Source organism: Lagopus muta, chromosome 15 (genome assembly GCF_023343835.1).
Source record: "Lagopus muta isolate bLagMut1 chromosome 15, bLagMut1 primary, whole genome shotgun sequence".
Classification (NCBI taxonomy): Eukaryota; Metazoa; Chordata; class Aves; order Galliformes; family Phasianidae; genus Lagopus; species Lagopus muta.
Window position 1 is genome coordinate 11,749,200 of NC_064447.1, and position 22,356 is coordinate 11,771,555.

At 37.4% G+C, this 22,356-nt stretch overlaps 1 protein-coding gene across 6 annotated transcripts in view; it reads right to left on the bottom strand.

Annotated features, from left to right (window-relative positions):
* The window catches only part of SDK1 (sidekick cell adhesion molecule 1), a 365,693-nt gene that overhangs the window by 340,079 nt on the left and 3,258 nt on the right, over positions 1-22,356 (bottom strand). The window contains exon 1 of one of the 6 annotated variants that reach the window (XM_048961337.1): positions 13,467-13,542. The exons of 4 other annotated variants lie outside the window; for them this stretch is intronic. The gene's annotated coding sequence lies outside the window, so the exon portion shown is untranslated. Of the gene's footprint in view, positions 1-13,466; positions 13,543-22,356 lie in introns of those variants that run through there. One more of the 6 variants, XM_048961336.1, reaches the window with a different exon arrangement.

The following is a 22,356-nucleotide window of genomic DNA, read 5'->3' on the forward strand; positions in this document are numbered from 1 at the left end:
CCAGCTGTTCTTTTTCTTCGGGTAAATTTCTGAATTTCCCGATTCCTTTGGCAGAAATAGAACTGGAGCTGACAACAAAACCCTCTCAGACTTCCAGTGAATGGTAGATACTCGAACACCTTTATGCTCTCCAGAGCTCCAAAGCCATAGCTGCTCTGTTACACAGCTCACTTCCTCTAGCGGAAGGTGAGAACTGAAGAACAAAATGATTTCACAGTTCCTTTAACGTGTGACTTTTCCTGAAGTATGAAATAAGAATAAACAGGCAAACAATTATCATCCATTTGCCAATTCCCTTGCATCTTCCTCCTACTCTGAAGATTCTCTGGAATTTAGGATTTCAAGCTTATCTTGGTTTTCTGACCTTCTAGCTTCTCCTGAAATAGGGACTCCACTCCTTTCTGCTAACAGCTTCCTTTGCAGAAATATCGCTTTGTATTTAACACAGAAGCCCATCACGTTCTAAAAGAGCACACTTCTGCTCTTTGGTTCCACTTCATTTCTTTAAACCCTGCTCTGATACATTTTTCCTCCACAAATGCAAACTGCTCCTCCCTGCACATGAACACATTGTTTTCTTCCAGACAAACAATGTGATTTTGAGTCTGAGCCACACAAAGAATTTCAATAAACACTGAAACCCAGGCAAACAGTCCTAAGGTATACTGTAGGGAAGGCAGTTTAATACTAGCAAACACGATCAGAACTGAAGGATTCTGATTTCTGACCTCCAAAATAGACTGCAGGAAAATCCTAAAAAAGGCAGAAACCACACCTGATTTACAGGAATCAAGCCTGAAAGAAGTATGAAACCTCTCCACCTTTCTACCTGACCAAGGGCTGCAGAAGTGCAGGTGACTACAGCAAGTTTTGCTGGTTTTTGTTTTAATAAACAACAGTCCCAGTTGCTAGCTCTTCCCTAGCACTCTCCAAATTCCCCAGAGGCTTCCCAAAACTTGGCTGCATAATCTCTTCAGGACACATTTTGGATTTTTGCTTACTTTATTAACAAACAGTAGCTCAGTTCTCTTCAAATTTCAATTCAGGAAGCTTAGGCTCATCAAAACCACGAAACAGAAAAGGATTTTGTATAGCAGGTGCCTGAAATACCATCCACTTTGGCAACCTGGAGTGCTAGTAGCAACAAGAGCAATTAGACTCAAGAAACACAGTCTTCACAAGTTGCGTAGCGAAGTAATAGACAGATTGACAGTAGAATCTCTGGAATCTCCTTTGTTGAAGTGTTTAGAAAACAGATTAATATCGTTCAGGAATTGCTTTGGTACTACTGATCCTGCCATAGCCCAGGAGAACACACTGCTGAATCTTCCCTTTCCCTCTAAGCAGGGCCACTCCCCCAGCCTCTCATCTCAGCCCATTAATCACGTATTTTAGTTAGTTTTATTCTAGTTTTTAAAAACAAACTCGAGTTTAAACACACAGCACATTCTGTATCTTGTTCTACAGCACACGAGCACAGCAGGCAGGAGAAGGCACAGGAGACAGAGTCTGCTGACAGCCCCAAACAATACAAGAGACAGTAAAAGTAGCTATGGACAGGAACAGCTCTAAGCACACTGCTCCTACACAGCTGAGGGACAAAGCAGCTACCACACAGGGTAGAGATCTACCCAGGGGATGAACACATCTACAGCAGACCTCTGATGAGAACCAACTTGCCAGGCCTGAGGCTAAATGGGCTCCAGGGACAGAGGTTGTGGGCTGGAAGTGCCAGGTGAGGCTGGTCAGGGCAATTAAGACCTCGTGCCTTACAGGCTCTGGCAAGTAATACTTCTTACCTGCGTGTCCTCTGAGAGGCACAGAGCCAGCAAGTGAACCACAGCCACACCTCAACAGTCTATTACCCTAAGATCAGCTTGAGTTTTCATCTCACTAAGCATAGATCACTTTATGTTAAGAGAAAATGAGAGTAGAGACGTTAGTTTAAAAAAAATAATAATGACTCATTATGGAGGAGAAACATTTGAAAAAAAAAAATACTTCAGTAATACTCCTGCCAATTATTTACTGTTAAATAAATATTTAACTAGTGGACCAAAAGTAGAAGAAATCCTACATGTTGCTTAAAACAAATCTAGAGCAAAACCAAGCAAGTCTAATAGGATGTCTTCCATTTACTAAGAATAATTTACAGAAAATTTTCATTGTGAAGGGAATTTTTTTTTTTAATGCAAAAAAGATGATCCAACTTCAGCAAAACAAGGAATGCTTGAGTTACCAATAATATCACTTCTCATGTACTTGAAATTAAGCTTTTGCTGAAGTATTACACTGAATTGGGCCTATAAACTATATTTTTTTCATTAGTTTTATTAAAACTGTATGGAATCGTTGCTCAATGATTTGGGGATAGAATTCAGCTGTATAAAAATCATAATCAAATCAACCTTCCAAAACCAAGAATAATAAATTAGTTCTTGGACTGTTCTTCATTATCAGTTCCCAGCAAAGAACCCTCGAATGCCAAGAGTCAAACAGCCTGTAGTCAGCACTCCCTGCCTTAATGAGCATCTCTTGTTGTTGGGATGGAGAAAAAGTTTGTAAGAGAAGACAGAAGAATCCCTCTACCAGTACCCAACTGCTTCTAACTTGAACAGAAAGCACTGAACAGAATGTGTTAACAAGACAGTCACTAATATTTACAATATAGACCCCAATTCACAAAGGGGTTTATGATATACCTAACTTTTAGGTATCTATTTTGAGCAGTTCAAGTACGACTTCAGCGTCGCAATTGAAAAGAACTGAGCACTTGAGATTCTCAGTGGCAAGTAACAGCAAGGAGTGGAAAATGTTAGATGTAAGGTTACCTGGAGCTAAGAGGCTAAAGAAGGGTTGGTTAGAAATCCTATTCTCAAAGACTCAGAGTCCCACCTAAAGAGCTGAATCACTTGCTTAGACATAAATACTTGAGAAGCCTTCTTACATCACAGCTACTTGCATGCTGAAAAATACAAAGGTATTTCCCCGTGATCATCCATGCTGATATGCTGTTAGCACAGTTCTTTGCAGGGCTTGGTGATACGAGTTAACAGTCTCACAACCAGTGCCTGAAGGTGTTTCAAGCTGGTGTGTCCAGGACCTGTTTCCAACACACAATTTCCATGTTTCCACCTTGTTTTGATAGGCAAGCAACTTAATATATGGATTTGTATCAATATTGTACTTGCATGTAACTAAGCCCTGACTGATGATTAAAGAGCAATTTCAGCTGATCTCTTCAATTTCTGTTGCTTTTTTTTTTTCCTGCTTGGCACTGCTCCATCACCCTAAGAAAATCATCTTAATTACTTCTAAGTTAAATAGCCCCTTCTCATAAAACTACTTCAAATATAAACATATGTTTAACTGAGCTTGATTCTTTCATTCACTGTTCATCTGCAGATTTTCCATCAGCCCAAACGGACCAAAAGGAAGAGCTCTCTGCAAGGGAACAAACATACAATTAACGGGACCCTCATCAAACAGCTGCCTACAGATGAATACCCCAGATACCTCCCAAAGTCTTGCAAGATCCATGTCATTGAACATACTCATTTCCCTGCCAATCACACACTTTTATGTAACAGTAACTAGGCTGATGTCAAAGAACTGAAACAAAATTATATTCCATATGTCATACCAGACGCGACTTCTAAAGATCAGCATATTTATAAGACAAAAATGCATCTTAAGTAATGCAAATATGGAGAATTTCTTGTTATTTGTAAAATAACCATTTTTCTCTCTCTACAGTATACTTTTCTGCTCTTCTTTAACAGGATCAAAGAAATTAAATTCCATGCAGTAGAAAAGATCTGAGAGGGAATAACATCTGATATTATGCAAAATGTCAACAACTGCAAATTTCTCCTTCCAACCTGTAATGTTAGTGTCTAGCAGAAATCCATCTGGTCTAAGCTAAGGCAGAAGTGTCAGTTTGGTGATGGTCACAACAGCCCAAAACACTCCAAGTTCAAAACTAAGTGGGACATGAACTAAATAAATAACTCCTCAGTTTCTAACTGAAATCCAGCATTCTTTGCATGTGCCTCTGGCAAATGTCTAATTGTGCATCTAAAAATCGAACTTTCAAACCAGCACTGGATATATCTGAAAACATCTGAAACGTAAAGCTAGCTGATCAACAATTAAAGGCATTTGCTTTCAGCTGAAGACCAATATGCAAATAAAAACATTATTAAAAACCGAACTCATGGATAGTTAGCAAGTCATGCCTGCCTTTATTAAGGTCATAAACTTTCAAAGTGGAAAAATATAAAAATATTTGTCTACCACCTGAAGATGTGGTTCTCTACAAAGTTGATAACCAACATGTATTTCAACATATCCCCCACGTACTTTGTTAAATTGCCTTTGGTGATAATGTATAATTAAGCTAGCCTAATTTAACATCAATATCAGAATAGCTTGCCAGTGGAAACTCTATACTAGTTAAATACATAATTTGCCTAGCAGGAACATAATTTGTTATCCAGGACTCTTCACAAAGAAGTGCTTGCATTTCTCTGACAAACACTTCCGAAATGTGAAAGTCAGACTAAAAATAACTTTAGATCAATAGTTAAATTACTGGGAAAAAAAAAAAGTAATGATAAAACTCCTTTTGATAATGAGTCTGATTTTGTCCATTAACGTGGCTTTTGTTTTGAGAATCCATAACTCCAAGTAGCAGATTTTCCTATAATTAACAATGCCATAAAAAGTCTGCAGCAAACCCCGGCCAAACCATCTTCAAAAATGTTTGTTCTTACTCCTGTCTTTATAATTTTCTTTTGTTAGGCTGACAGTAATGTCATCTTCATACGCACTTTATGATGCATCACTAATAAACTGTAATAGAATTAATAGCTTCCAGGAAGCAAGCACTATATCCAGAGGAGCATTGTTGCACTGCTCTTTTATACTCTCACAGCTAACAACAAACTTTAATTTCCCCAAATAGCTTTCCAGTAACACAGAAATACACAAATTAAAACCTATTTTTCTTCCATTGGATTTTGTCATATTATAAAATAGATAAAATATCATTGTCTGCTATCACATTCACAAAAAAACTGTTTTAGATGAATAAGTCTTTGCCCACATTATAATTTAATTCTGTAAATTTTTTTTTTAGGTACAGTGAAATGCCTGATGACCATCAGTTGTTGTCACAGTAATGGTAAAGCTTCCAGCAGCTGAAATAGGCCTGCTGTACAGTTCTACAAGGCATTTTCACATCAATACATGTTTGTTGCACATAGTAAAAAAAGGCTACTTGTTTTTGGGTTTGTTTGTTTTTTTTTTGCTTGTTTGTTTTTGTTTTTTTTTTAAAGAAGAGAAATCCCAGCAACTCTATTAAAATAACTGGAATAATTTTTTTCTTTGGTAGCGGAGGGGAAGAAACTGGGTGAAAAGGAACTGAAAATGACAGAAATGAAGTGACCCAAAAATCATTGGATGGATTCTCAACTGCTACATCACAGAATTACTTCTGCAGAAAAATCATTTCATATAAAACAATATTCATACAATATCTGCAGATGCTATAATTAAAGCTGACTCATCTAAAATAGTCATTGAAGTATTTTTATCCAGTAAGTTAAATAGTCTACAAACTATGGCTACCCTGCACTTCTAGTACTGACGATGTCATGGATAAAGTATGTAGTACAATCAAATTAAGAAGTGGTGATAACCTACAGAGCTTGCAACATAGCAGCAATAACTATCCAGTATCTCAAGGCAACATAATTTTAAATGTAGCCTAACCTACAGGAAACATATTGACCACTACCATTCAAATGGCTGTTAGAAAGGAAAAAATGGCTACAGATAATCTATATTTCAGATAAACATAGCATGGATATGAATGGTTTTCAGCGGGAAACTTCTATGCACTAATTTACCGCAGGTTCTAAAAATGACAGAAATTGAAATGAAAGAAATTCCATTTTTATGGTGACCAAAAACAGCGGGCAAGGCTCGTGTTGCTGGTTGGGCTGGATGATCTTGGAGATCTTTTCCAACCTTGGTGATTCTATGACTCTGTTTTCTAACACCACGTCCATCCATTTACCTGATTCAAACAGCCACTAAAATCGTTCATGGTTCTTGAGCTCATTAAACCTGATCCAGTTACACCTCAGGCTACCAATAAACACCCAAAAACATTTCAGACTAATAAAGTAAATTCTATGATTGAAAATCACAATAATGAATTAGGGAGCTGCTGTAATGGAACTGTAATACAAAGAAAGCAGAAAGCCAGGCCTAGTTTTTAAATTATTATTATTCTCACAAGCCACCAAATAAAATACATGCACACATTTTCTTTTAACCAGATCCTATGGAGATAGCCATTCCAACAGTTCCAAGGAGAAAGGAAACAACAAAAAAAAAAAGAGAAATCTTTAGTTCAACAAACAAACAAAACCATAAAAAGTACAGGAGTCAGTGGAAGAAAGTTGCATGAGTCAATTCATAAATCCAGTCAAGAATCTTCAATCAAAATTAGCTTGGGAGTACAATCAAAGAAGCAAAGGAGGAATAATAAAAAGCATAGGAATAAAATAAATACAAAATTGAAAAATAACAACAAAATAAGTAGCTACTAAAAGTTACTGATCCACAAAGGTATCATCTGCCAAACATAACAAGGAAAGGACATTTGGTGAAGAAACAGAATCACAAACATCAGCATACGAGTGCTACAGTTACTCCACTGACAGCTGAAAAAGATGCATGCAAAGGAGCTTGGCCACACTGTTACACGTGGCCTTCAGAGCATCGACATCCTGAGAACTTCCAGTTCCACCACCTGATTCTTTCTGTCTGCAAATCTGAGCACTACTAAGGACAGTGAAGGTGACTCAAGCCCTTCCCACAAAGCATTACGAGAAGCACTGGGAAACAAAGAAACACAAATCCTCACCATTTCAGGAGGACGTAAAATGGGACCCTGCTGTTCAAGCATTCCATACTCTGCCTACACCTCACGCACTCTAAAACCTCATGGCCAGCCAGTTTTTCACATTTCTGTTCATGAGGCAACTCCCATGGTCTGCTAAGCTTCTGGGAAATGATACTTTTGCTGGCTCCTTCAAGACACTGCAGTTATAGATATATGCACATCATCAACATCCAAGGTTTAATTTTGGAAACCTGGATGCTAATTACTTTCAAATAGACATTCTTGATAGCAGCATTATAAAATTCCAGCATAAAGAGACAGAGTGCTATTTAATGCAACAGTTCCACTGCAGAGAGTTTTCAGAATCCAAAAAGCCAGGAAGCTGTAAGATTCTTCCAATCTCCTGCCTTAGAAATATTAATTTTTGAGTTAACTACTGCATTTCAATCCTATGGCCTATATACTGTGTTTCAGGTTAAGATAACTACTAAGGCATTTAACAAGTAGGTAAATCCGTTCAAGAAATTCTGTGTAACATGATGTATTTTCTGTGCTGGTGCATTTTAGCAAATCATGAAATAAATCCATCATGTCTCTGGATGCTCAGACAAGAACAGAAAGTTCTGAGATTATTGCATGCTATTATGAGCATCTAATGAACCGCATACTGGGCTAGCTATACTGATTGCAATGACAAGCAACAGTTGACATTTGACCTTGCTTCCATGAGGAGACAAAGCTATCCTAGATCTCACCACATAACAAAGCCCAGAACTGCCTGTTCCGTGGTGCTGGGGAATTTGAAACACACTTAAATCCTAGGGAGCAGCTATGCATAAGGATGCAGATAGAAGGATTCAGCACTCATCGCTCTCATTCTTCATTGCCTCCTGAGCAACCCAGAAAAAAAACAAAAAAGGAAAACATTCCTCCCCTGATAACATAGCAGAATCAGGAGCCAAGCAAAAGAGCACACAGTTACTTATAAGCACAGCTGAAATACTTTATCAAGTCTGATTTTCTAAATTCTAAAATAAAGAAATCTGATCAAACTATAATTAAACCAAATTTCATTTTCCCCCCTCATCTAGCTACTTTCCACACACATAATTATGAAAATTACTACTTAAACACTGGCCTAAAAAGTCTATCATTCAATAATCAAGATTCTTATTTCTATAAATATTTAGCTTTCTGGCAAGAACTTTCTGAAATAGAAGTAGAAACAGAAAAATGTTTAACTGAAGGCATATAAAAAAAGTATTACTTTTCATATTCTTCCTAACATCCTTTTTATACAGTTAGTAATATTAAATTTTTAAATTCCTATTAATATTGTTACTGCTCAGCATTAAGCCTACAACATAATAAATATTTCATTTCTCTCATGTTAAACACTGCAGGTCATTTATTCTATCTATAATTGTTGCATTTTTAAATAATGGTTTTTTAAAGTTCTTTGACAGTGAAAGGAGACAACATATTACAAAAGAATCTGGGCCGAAGACATAAGAGGAACCTCATTCTAATGAGCAAACAATCAGAATCAGGCAGATACTTGAAGCAGTTGCCAGCTCTAAAAGTTAAAGAGACAATTAAGCAAACCATGGACATTGCTCTATTTTCCTTGTTACTGGATAACCTGTGCCCCGCAGCATCAAGCACAAATCTTCTGTGAAGAGAAGCTATTAAAATTGGCATTATATGCTTCCAAGTTTATTATCACTTGTTGATTTCCATGCCATATATATGGTATTGCAAACCAAACTCAAACTGATGGCCCTGTTTAAGTCAATGTCTGAGAGGAAAAAAAAAAAAAAGAATTCTTTTGTTTTCAAAGATTCTAACCAGTTATAAAAGTATTCCTGAGCAATTTAATACTTCCAGCATCAATGCAATATCACTACCTTCACCAACACTTGCAGACTTTTGTGACTTGAAAGGCGGTTCTTTGTCTAGAACTTACTAAACAATTCTGATGATGCAGTGAAGAGAAGCAGGACCCAAGGAGATCAAGTAGTCATTAGGACATACAAAAAGTTAAACAATAAAGGATTTGTCTGCCACTCCAATGGCAGTAACCAAATAAAACTCTTCCATCTACCTCCATTCATAAAACCAATGCAGATCAGAAGGTAACCAGCACAAGATATCTGTTAAATTAAAACCCTTTGAAACAGTGATGGAATGTGCCATACTTGAGTGCAACACCAATCGTATGACAGGAGGAAACTTGTGGTTTACAAGCAGACTCAAAGATTAGATATTCATTTTGATAAACAGGCTGAAGTAACTGGAACTGAGACACTGAAGGGTGGGAAAGAGAAAACGGCGTAGCCTTCATAATTACTCCTTTGGAGTGCCCACAGACTATTCTTCTTACAAAACCTCTGCAGCAGCCCTTGGTATTTTTCCCATTCATTTATTTTGTTCAATTATACATTTCTTTTTCTTGTAACTTCCAATTCCTGAGATATTTATTCTACTCTCTGCCCACAAGGACAGTATTGGGAATTCATAGTTAAGAACTCTAGAAAGATTCTTCATCTTCCAGTAAGAAAGAAGTCATTTATGCAGCAGCTCTATTGTCTCCCACAGAGAACATCCCTTCTGCTAATAGAAATCCTTCTACTGGGTACAAATACAAGCAAGCAATGGGAAGAAGAACAGAATGCCTAATCAACTACGTTTAAGGCTTTAGATTTGAAAAAAGGAAATTAATTCTGTCAACTATTTCACATTAACTTGGTGAGATATCAAGCTGCTCTGTGTACCTTGTAAGCAACATTCATCAAAATATACTCATGTTTTTACTTAACAATACACGTGAAGATACAGTCTCACATCTTGCCATTCCCTGGTTCCAACAGAACTTCTATTTATTATTTCTTTCCTGCTTTTGATCTCAACAACCCAGTTCCATTTATTCTCTGAAGTCTCTCACACAAAGCCCAAATTAATCTTTTTTAAAAATACATATATATACTAATCAAACATAAAATGCAAGACTCCTTGGCTTTATTATGAGTGACAGTAAAAACTAGTTACCCAAAAGACAAGTATTTACATCACAAAAGACTCACATATCAATTGACTTTTTGCCTCTGAAGGGCGTTACATCCCATTAGCAGCCTGAGCGGATGGAGAAATTTCTCCATTCCTGAAACCTGCCAAAGCACATCCACCCTTTTTCACACAAAAAGAAACACATTTGCTTCTGTGCAAAAAATAATAATAATAATAATAATAATAAAATTAGATCAGACTGACATTAAGAAGAGTGCAATTTACAAAATGACATTAAAGAACTTCATTGGGATTAATCTGTGTAACTTCAATAACTGATCAGTTACACCCACAGCGTATGTTGATTACTCTGCTGGAGAAGTTTTCAAACCGTCCCAGCACAACCAAAGCTTTTAAATGCATAGAGCAAAACTATTAGGAATCTTACAGTAACAACATCCAAAATATTAACTAAAACTCACCATTTCAGAGAATCTTTTTCCAATATGTAAGCTTTACTGAATACTAGCTAAATTTAGAATCATAGAATCACCAAGGTTGGAAAAGACCTTCAAGATCATCCAGTCCAACCGTTCACCTACCACCAATAGCTCCCACTAAACCATGTCCCTCAACACAACATCCAGTCTTTCCTTGAACACCCCCAGGCTCGGTGACTCCACCACCTCCCTGGGCATCCATTCCAGTGCCTGACCACCCTTTCTGAAAAGTAATACTTCCCCATGTCCAGCCTGAATCTCCCCTGCCGTAGCTTGAAGAAGAAGTTGATTTACATCAACTGCTTTTAAACACACTATTTTATTTGTAAAATTACATCGGTTTTTATGTTGAACCCAGCCATACAAACCTTAACCTTCCATTTTAAGACATTAGCTCAGGTGGTCATTAGTTCCCCCTATTAAAAGGATTTGCTGTAATTAGCTGTAGAATAGTACAAGGTCCAAGATACAGCAGAAATGTTCTGTATAAGGAAAAAAAAAAAAATCTAACACCTCTTTTGTGCCACACAAAAATGTACTAATGCACTTCATTCTTTACCTACAAATTTAATAGCACACTTAATGAATGACCGATAGTGGTAATTGTTCACCCTTTATTAAGGACTCAGAGCTTGAAACCTGTTGCTTTCAGCTGTTCTTCAAAAATGATACATCTGGAAGATCTGAACGCTTTGTTTCTGACAGAACTACTACACAGAGCTATGGAAAAGCACAGCCAGTAATTGAATAACCCCAAGTGTTTTGACTCCAATGTTATTACGTTTCACAATGCAGATTAATGAGATCTGCGGTCTCCACTTAAGACCATGCAATTCCAGATAGTCTCTTTGTCAATATACAAGGTAGAAAATGAAACTATATTGATGCAAAAACACAAGTTTTGCTTAGGAATACGAAATCTGGCAGCATATATAATTAAATCACAAAAATTAATTTGATACCCCTAAAGTAAATTACAACAGGACATATAACACAACATATTGATATTCATGTCCCTATCTGAACCAAAAATAGTGCAACTTTTGTCTGTCATTTAACTTGCAAATAGCATCTTAAGATTTATTAAGGTGACAACTTTTTAGATAGTTTCAGTATCATTTACACATAGTCTCAGACAACTAAAAGGTTACAAAGGAGCAATATGCTGCACAATAGCAACAACTGTGACCAAAATGTGAAGCTCAAATTCTTAAAATACATTCCAGTTTATCACTACTGTTAAAAAAAATACTTATAGCTGTAGGAGAAGTCTGAAAGGTGTGGACAATATCTATTTACTGTACATAGCAGGATGAGCTGTTTAACACTTAAACATTGCAAAAAGTTAATGATTCAACTTAAACATCAGAAGATTTTAAAATGAGTTCTGATAACTTTATACAAAATGGGAACAAACAAATCTTGCTAAAGAAAGGAGAAGACCTCCAAACTACACCTGTTTGCAATAACAGACGTTGTCAGTTGGACTCAGCTAAGGATGGGCACATTACTCAGACTATTTCTGTACCTTATTTCCATTTCTCTTTTTCCCCCTTTTCTTTATCACCACGTCGCTCCTGTCAGCAGAATTCAGATAATCAAGTGAAGGCAATTGAGTAGGGAGAAGGAATCGAGGGTGGAAATTATTATTAGGACAAAATTTTCCATCTTACCCTCCATGCTGAGAGCTATAGTTTTGAACTGTCACATAGCCAAAAAAAAACCTGCAAGAGCACAGTTATTCAACTGAATGCCAAATGACACAAAACATTCTTTCAGATATGTTAAAGTAACCCGATAAAGAAGATTTACTCAAAATAGGGCAGAGTCACTTAAATCCTATTTTGGAAAATGCAATTAAGTAAATCAGAAATCATATGGTAATACGTTAATTTCAAACCTTGTTCTATGCAGAAGTAACACTTTGTCTGCAAAATTAACCAAAAAAGCAGAAGTTCTTACAAGAACCAATAAGAGAGCTTCACAGGGCTGAAACACACTGGAGACTGAAAATTTCAGTGTATCAATCACAACAGACAGATCTTCATGCACACAGTACATTCTACCAGCAGGCTTATTACATGAGCTCTGAATAGTTCTGTCTTGTGTTTTATTTGCCTCACAGCATCTGACCAACCAAGCATGAACACAGTTTATTCAGCATGTAGCCACTTTTCCAGAATCTCAAGGCAGCTCAGACTTGGATATCTGGAAAAGTAACTGAGAGCTGCAAATATGCATGAAATTGAATCTGCCTTTCACATGGGATGTAAGATTTGACTGAATTAGAGGAAATCCATACCTGGCATCTCCCATATTGGTTTTGGGAGGTCTTTCAGTCAAGGCAGTCATGTTCCTGGAAAAGCACTGTATCTTGTCTTGTAATAAAACAGTAGCAAACATTTTCTTTCTTTCACAAGCAATACCCACAGCCTTTGACACATGTTAATGGTTTAAACAGAACTCTTCCAGTAAACACACTGATTTGGATGTTAATTAAATTCAACATTCAAGCATAAGTGACAACCAGATGCACTGCACAAGCCCAGTACCAACACTCTCTAATTGGTTATAAAAAATGTGCAATGTGCCACAGTTTACCAAAGCACCAACACCTATTCACTTTCATGCTGCAGTGAATTTCAAGTCAACATGAGTATCTATGCCATTAATTCTAATAAAGTGACAGCTCACCCTCCACTGCAATGAACATTTGCACAAAAGTTGATTTATCAATAGTTATGAAGTTGAGCAGCTCTACAGAAGGTTATTTAGAATGCTAAGAGCTCTTGTAAGGAAACAGACATCTGCACACATGGAAGAGTGAAAATACAAGATTACTCACCACTTTATTTTTTATTTACAATATAAACAAATTGACCTTGTTTGTATAAACCATCAGAACAGCTATTAAATAATAAAATGCATCACTGATTGTAACAATCAGAAAGATCAATGCGGTGGAATAGCAATACAGGAGGTGTAATAACAAAGGGAGCAGTGCGAATGGAACAGCATTGCAAAGGGAAAGGAAAGGTACTCACCTATCTCTGAAGATCTCAGCTAGCAGAAACAACTCCACAAGGGAGGGATCTCCAACCAGAGATCCTTCCCCAGTGGCAGTCAGCCCTTAAATGAGGTCTAAGAGAGGTGCAGCCAGGCTCCCCCCCTTCTGATCACATAAAATTGCCTTCACCTGTGCTCCCAGGGCTGTCCGGGTCCTTTCCCCAGGTGATCAATCAGTGGTTCAGGCCATGATTCAGCAGTTCTCATACACTGATCATTTCTTAACCTAATAAGTCTTTCTGACTGTACAAGCACAAGCTGACAGTTACTCCTGTGCTTCCCAAGTCAGCCAAGTGATCAAGAGGAGCTCAGTTAGCATCCAGCTACAGATGCCTGTGATGGATGCAAAACTTCTGCACATGGAACTTCAGCTAAGGTCAGAATACACCACAGTTTAGTGGCTCTTCCCTAATTGAGAACTACATTGACAGTGATAAAGCTGAGACAGAGTAAAATATTGTCTACTAATTGATCTGCCACCAAACCAGACTTATAAATCACTTGCCTTTGTTATTCTGCTTATTAGTGGGTGAAAGCTTTTGTATTTTGCCATTTCTAAGATAGAAAAATAACTCCTACTTACTCTCCAAAGGATATCCTTCATTTAATAACTACCAAAATGAAACTAAGAATTTAATGGACAATGAAAACACAATCCTACTTGGTTATACCTCAGTGAGAGTAGAACCTAGACCAAAGACTATCATGGCTACACCAAGTTGTCTTTTGGTCTCAGCCACTTAGGGGAAGACACAATTATATCTGAAATAATTTTAAAAGCTCTATCTGCCAAAAGCTTCCTCTGCTGGCAGTTCTTGGTTTTACAGTGACGTTTGTCGGTTTTACTTGTTTGTGTCTCTCCTCACTGACTGCCAAATTACAGAGGAAATTGCCTACAGAAAGGAAATATTAAAATAGATGTATTCAGAATGATGTCAAATGTATTAAATTTTTTTTAAAAAGTGTTTTACTCTGTTCAGTCAAAGAGCATTTAGGCTGAAGGTGATAACGTTTGTTGGTGAAAGCTATTTTGCAGGCATCAAGCTTCAATTCTAGATTGTTACAGATAAAAAGTATTCATCTCTGCTTGTGAGAATAGGAACGTCCATGCAGAGCCATGTTACATTTTCTCACTACCTACTTCACCAGTTTTTTGGTTCATTTATAATAGTACAACACCAGGAATTTGAGAATTACAAAATTAAGTTTTAGAACTCACCTGAATTTCTGTAACACACTAAGATTTGCAGTCTTCAAATTTACCAAGCACAACAACTTTTATTGATAACAGTGTGCTCTAACTAGGTGTTCAAGTTTTGGGGATTAGAAGATACAGTTAAATTCAGAATACAGATGATGAGAATTATGTTTGTAAGAAACTTGAACGTAGAAAACTTGTAAGGAACTTGTATGGATAACTAGCAGTAGTACAATTAGGCTCTGTGAATAGGAAATACTTTCACTCAGTCTACGAATGTCAGGAAGTTATTACATAAAATAAGTGTTCTTTTGAAGAGCAGAAAGCACAGACCTCTAAGGAATAGTTCTTGAGTCTTACACGCTATTTCCAGGAGAGAAGACAATACAAAACAGGACAGCAGTGAGACACACAGATGGGCACACACACAAATAATTAGACAGTCCTCATCAACCTGGACAGCAGAGTTTCCATCATATTGTTAACAACATAACAGGAAAGCTTTTTGTATGCATCACAGAAAAATGGAGTTCTTGCAGATTTGAAGTGACACCGATGGAAAGAGTTTCTCCTTAGTGAGGACAGCAGAGAAAAATGCATAAGGCTACTCTTCTGCAAAACAGCATTAGTGTGATTGGTTAGAATCAGTCAGTTTCTTGATGACGAAGGAAGAAAATAGTCCCAAACAGTCAGCAAAAGTCAGTGGCACAGATTCAAGAGAACTTAAAAACAAAATTATCCACATGTTTAAATACACGTATTCAGAGACACTGTTAGATAATTCCCTTCCCTTCTCCTACCCATTTCAGTACTGCAGCAGCACATCACTTTCCATTTGTTCCATGTTACAATAAACACACCACCTTTCAATGCATGCCATGGTGCTATACATTTCGTTTCTGATCCCTGCATACCATCTAGTTATTTAAGAAGCACTTAGTCGTGAATGTCCTCTGCACTTCCTCACAAATAAGTAATAAGAAATAAAGGATGTTCTCCAGCGTGCAAGGAAGACAACAATGACTGCTGCATTAGACAAAAATGTTGGTTGAGCAAACAGTATAATAAAATGCATCTTCTTCTGTATGTCCAGATGTTAGGCATAATCAAATTGTAGCTTCATTTCATTCTTAGTAGTATTCTTAGAAGGCTGTAATGCTACTGAACAGATTTCCTATGAACTCAATGCCAAAAGCACTTGTCAAAGCCACAACATATACAGCTAGATAAACATGAATCTGACGATGGAAGTAGGGGCTATCAGATCTTCTGATTTCTGTGTAGTAATGAGTCACAAACTCGGCTTCATCCAGGAATCAATGGGGGACCATTTTAGCAACATGTACTGGAGTTATGTATCATTACTCTCTACTTTCTAGTCCAAGAGTGCTATACCTAACAAATTATTTTTTAGATAACTTGTTAGACCTAGGAGTTTATTTTTAAAAAATATGGCTTACTGCTTGAAAGACCATAAAGTGATTTAAAGAGACCTAAGGGATAATGATTTATCTACCAGAATCAACTTTCTCCTCAGACTGCTGCAATAGCACTTGGAAATGTGAAAAACAGGATGAAAGATTCAAGTTATCTGCCTGGAAAACACGAACGCTTTATCATTTATCGAGAACAATACTTCACAACTTATCTGAACGCGGTGACATACCATAAGATTGTACAATCCACTCCCACATTTTGCATAAAGTAGTGCTAAAGGCTTAATTTTATCAGTTGGAGCCTCTATCATCGTTTTTACCTGCTGAGTCTGCATGTTGGATACAAGCGTTAAAAAGTAGCACCTGTGAAATTTGCAACTTAAGTAGACAAGACAGAGGAAAAAAACATTTTTCACTTCATAGATCTCAAGAATTTATATATAAGGGGATTAAGAGGAATATTTGCATTGCTTAACTTTAGTACCTCCTTTATAAGCCTCCTTCTAACAAAGGGAGGAATTCCCTTAAAGTGTCTTTCAGAAAAGAAATCCAAAGTTAAGTCCTCTAAACCACCCCAGGAAAGTACTAACCTTCCTATTTTCTCTCCAGGAGCACCAGCCTCCAAATGCTCCTTCATTAGGCAGTGCAATTCTCTTGTATTTTGCCTATGCCCGAAAGCTCTCTCGCAGTTTCCCCTGATCTTAGCGATGGCTGCCAGGACCACATGCCATGGCCACATATTCCCATCACTGCTGTTGCACTGTCCCTGATAGATGAGTGAGCCCAGTTTCAGCTAGCTCAGGGAGCAAAACCAGCTCAACATTAGCTTTACAAATGCTTAGCTTTCCAAAGCCCCTATTTTTTAATATTGGTGAGGTGCAAGTTGTAACACTGGACATTTTACAGATGAAACATGTGATTAGCAACAAGCTATCATGTAGTCTATACAGTAACAGCTTTATCGTCTTTAGCAGCAATGACAGAACAAGAAGTGACTAGATAAATCAGAAATACACTAACACAAATAACATGCATGTCTAGAAGCCAAGAATCTGCATAACGCACAGATCTTACAAAAGCAGTCAGAGTAGTTTAAAAGTAATGAAGTCAATGCATGTGCTAAAATAAAGGTTCTTACCTTCTCAGCCACATAACCCTTTGAATTCCAACTGTGAATGCAACATGACCTAATTCCTACAGAATGCACTGGATATTCTGGGGAGGTGATGTTTCAAAGATCACGTCCACAGTTCATCTGAAAGTTTTACTTAGGTGCAAAATAAATAAATAAAATGGAAAAAATCGTTGCATGTATTTCTTACCTATTCATAACCAATGAACTGAGATAACACTACAGTTCCCATAAGAAATCTGCAGTTTAACAGAGTTAAACTGACAACACGTGAATAAGAAAAGAATTTTTTCCAAGGGAATAAAAATCACGAAGTTGTCTGAACTTCTCAGTAAGACAACCAGCATCATCACAGGCAGGAACAGCCAGGGACCCCAACTTCTTCAGAAACAGATCTTCAATGGAGTGATATTTTTGTTCTGCATGAGCTATAATGGGAGCGAAGGCACATGGAGAGAAGAGCCTTTATTCAGTAGAAAATACTCTATAGTCACTCACACACAGAAAGCAACACTCACCAACCACCTGCTTTCCAGCTGTAATAACTATAAGCAGTCTAATCCAATGCAATGCCATAGCTGCTAACAGTTCTTCCTTTAAAACACACAAAAGTCTTCTTGTGCTTAATTTAAAACATTTCAAGTAAATGAAAGATGGGGCTGAGCACTGACAAGAAAACAAAACACTGAAAAACTGATCAGTGAGCAGCATTCTTAGCTTCTAACTAGGGTAAGACAGTAAAACATTATGTACCAACTCAAACTTAACCATTATGCTCATGCATGAGAAATGTGGATTAAAGTTGTACAAGCTACCTTAGTTCTGGCATTTTCCACCTCTGAGCAAATCTTGGTGAAAGTTATCCTAGTTGACACAGTTTCAAGAAGAAAACTATTCTGGAGACCACAAAGGGATCAACAAATCATCAGTTTGTTCACCAAAAGGTATTTAAATACATTAGATATTTGTATATGCAAAGGACTTCTGCATATACAGTTGAAAAAGCTCATACCACAATGAACTCAGCACAAACAGGGGTTTGATCTGCATGGAATCTAATTGCTTTCAGTCTGCCCACAGACTCGTTACAGCAAAAAGGCCCAGGTGAGTCAAGAAAGCAGCCCCTTCAGAACTGATGCTCAGGTAAAGCTGTACACAAAGTTGCTAAATGGTTGAGAACATTTTATTTTCATCAACAGTGCTTTCAAGATACGCAGGTGTGTGCCCTTAAGAACAGAAAACAAAAAATTCCCCTTTGAGACATCTAAAAGTCCAAGACCTTCACACAGCTTTGTAATTATTCACCATAAGACTTCTTATTAAAACTTCTATGGTTTGTTTAATCAGCCAGATAATCTTCCAAATATTAGTCAATACTTGTCTTTGTTGTTCAAAATAGCCAGAAATAACAGAGCCTTCCACAACAGCCTTCCAAGGGCAAGCAGGAGCACCCATTCCCTTTCTTTTTTCTTGAGTGATGTGAAAGACACACTGCAGAACTCTGGGACTAAACCACCCCAATCTCCCTCCACACCTACGCTACTCCTGATTTAAGTATCTCCTGGTGATGTATGAACAGATCCTAGATAGACTATATCAAGGCTGCTCCAAAAGTAATGCCTCCTGTTTTATTATGCCGCCCCATGACATCAGAGGCAGATGTTGGTTATACAGCAGTAGAAGTTGAACCTTCCTGTCAATATTTTGTTCCACGTTGCCACATGACAGACAGCAGCAGAGCGCCTGTCTGACAAAGCAGAGTTTGACATGAAAGCGCAGATGGAGCAAAGGTGTGCAGACAAATGTGGAAAAAATTGCACCCACTGACATTCATTGATGCTGAATGTTTATGGAGACCAAATGGTGGACGTGAGCACAGTGAGGTGGTGGGTGGTGCGTTTCAGCAGCAGCACAGCAGGCTGCCTCTGATTTGTACCAGTGTGACAGGCTGGCTTTTGTTCATCAGTAGCAAAAACGCAGAGCTAATGGTGGTGACTACATTGAAAAATAGTGTTTTGTAGCTGAGAATTTGCTCTAGCAAATAGCATTATTGTGCTCTTGGAAAATGTTGCAGTTTCCATGGAAATAAATGGGAGGCGTTACTTTTGGAGCAACCTGTGTACAGTCTTGCTGCCTCTCTAATTGCACAATAACAGTGCACTCTCACGAAACTCTCTGAAGCGGTGCACTTTAAATGTTGGCAGATATGTATCTCTTTAAACTTGCTTTGAGAAATATTGAGAGGAAGTAATATTTCAGCCAAAGATAAGCAGAGGAAGCGAACTCACATTTACCACAGCAGAGAGAGTTAAAAGTTGGATATTACCACAGAAAAATTCTGCTCTCTCCATTCCATTTCTCTTTAGACCGAGATTGTAACTCCTCCTTCAAATCCATTTATTAGTATTATAATTACAAACCCAAATAATTGATCTGCTAAAAAAAGCTATTACATATTTAAAACGTTATTCTAAAGAAAGGGAATAGAATTCTAAAGAATTCTAAATCCAGTACACACAAATGAATTTCCAATAAATAGCAGCAGAATCTTTTGGAATTAGAAATGCATCATTCAACATGTAATTCATAATAGCAAATACCACGCTCACATCTAAATGTCTTCCTGTCCTTCCAACACCTCGCTGCTCTATGCAGATAGCTGATCATCTCTGAACATCAAACACAGTTGGAAATTTTCTTGAAAACATTTCCAGACCTTTATAAGTAGCAAAAGATCAGATATTTGAATTTAAAAAGCAGGCAGCATTTTCTACTACCTCCCATATCACTGCTTCTGTCAAAACATAACAGATATCAATACCACCTTAAATATGCATTCAAGTCCTTGTAGAATGCTGAATTATAGATTTCAGCAAGTGTCATGAAAAGATTACTCTTCCATTGCTGTTAAAATAAGAAAAATCAGACAAGCTTCTCTTTCTTAATATTTGAAGATAACCATCTCCTGTTAGAGAAACTTAAAGCTATGAACTGGCTTTTTCTATTTCAAAATCATTCTGAACTACAACCATCAATCCAAAAGGAGTATATTTTCTACGTATCTTTTATTCTTCAACAAAATAAGACATTCACAGGTACTTAAATCAATTAACACACGCAGAGTAACTTCCAGCAGCTTCCAATCTCTTCAAATAAGCAGAATTTTCCTATTTTCATGCGAACAGTCTAGCATTTCAGCGAACATTTCATAATGCAGAAGCCATCAGTGTTTGTTAGCCTCATATGCAACCAATATTCCAATCTGCAAAGAGCTCTGTGTATTCAACAGGACCATGCAAAGGCCTGAGAGACCTCTGAGCTGGAGGTCACTGCAGGATAACGTTCTCCCAAGCACAGCAGTTACCTCGTGCAAATGAGTCACTTCTCCCATCACCCTGCAAATTCTGATTTGATAATTATGGTGATTATCAGTTAGCACCTCACCACTATTTGATGACACACAATGGCTTAAGGCTAGCTAGCATCTAACACTCACATTTAACAAACATGCCATAGAGAGAGGCATCATGGCAGAAGATAACAGACATCTCCTTCTATATGTTGAAGTATTCAGACTCTTACACACTAATTTTCATGACATTTCACATTCACAGATGGACCAGTGTGGTAAGCAGGGTGAGACATGCACACAGTATGAGGGGTGTCTATGCAAGACCTGCAAACAGAAGAGCAGTGGGAGCACAGCTCTGGGCTGTGCTATGGAACAGGCCATAGCATTGCTCATCCATCAGCTTCTTCCACTATCAGAAGGACTGCACTACCTGCAGTGAGGTTTGGGGAAAAAATTGTTATTGCGTACTGTAAGCCAACATATGATTCATAATAATTAAATTTACTTGGAAAAGGAAAAAGCAATCATATAAGTCATTATAACCAACTATATAACACAACTGCTAGAGAAGACGGAGAAGCTGAAAATCTAAGTGCAAAATGAATTTACAAGTGATTTCATCTACTGTTTGCCTCTAGATCTGCTTTAACACAGACGATCATTCAAGTCTAGAGAATACTCAGACAACCTGTTGGAGTTGAAAATATTTTCTTCCATTCACTTTACAGAACAACGTACTTAATCTCAATGACTGTACCTAATACATTTCCATAGCATTTAGAACTTGTATTTGAGTATACTTATTACTTTAATGCTTAAGTAATTGTTACAGAAACATTAGCTGGTTACAGCATAGTATTATGAGATTCTCATCACAGACAATTGTGGCCTGTATATTTAGAACGTTCATTTTCTCTATCACACAGTAAGATTGGAGCCATAGAATTCTTTCCTGCACATGATCACATCAACCCAATGAGAAGCTTTTGAGATTGTACCAGAATTCCTATTTTCAAGAAGGATGTCAATAAAAATTGTCATCATCTCTCTAAATTTTGGCAGTGATGAATGTTTCAGACTCCATTTGAACTCAGAGAGCAAAGAGAACTGTGACTTAGAAATAAATACGACATTTGTGAAAAGCACTGAGCATTAAGACCTTCACGTCGCTTTGTGAGTCAACCAATTTTTAAAGACCTACCTGCATTTTTTGCACTATATTAAGAGGAACAACGTATTTTTTTTTCTTCATTCATTGCTTAATGTTTTCTAAATGCCACACCTTTACCCACACCAATATTGCTCAGAAATAACACATCTCACTCTCTTCACATCCCATCCCACCCATCCCTTGGTCACAGATGGACACAAGCCAACTTGGTGTTAGGACTTTTCTTAAGGACTTCTCTTATCCTGTAACTCCTAGAGATAGGACCAACACTACTGCATGTGCTCAGCAATCTGAAATACTCTATCAGAATATTTTTGTCATAGTTTGTGCCAAAAAAAAAGTTTCAACTCACTTTGTGATCCAATTAGATTGTTGGATTATTACTCAGCCACAGAAAACTGTTTTACACAACATCTGCACTGCTTCCTGAATAACTTGCCCTTACAACTGCCTTAAATGAAAACTCTCTACATTTTTAATGTATGCTTCAAGAATAATCTGTGCTTGTCTTCCAAACCTAAGCGTCAGGCTGGCATCTGTCAACAACCACCAACAGGAAAAAAAAGTTACGTGAATTGT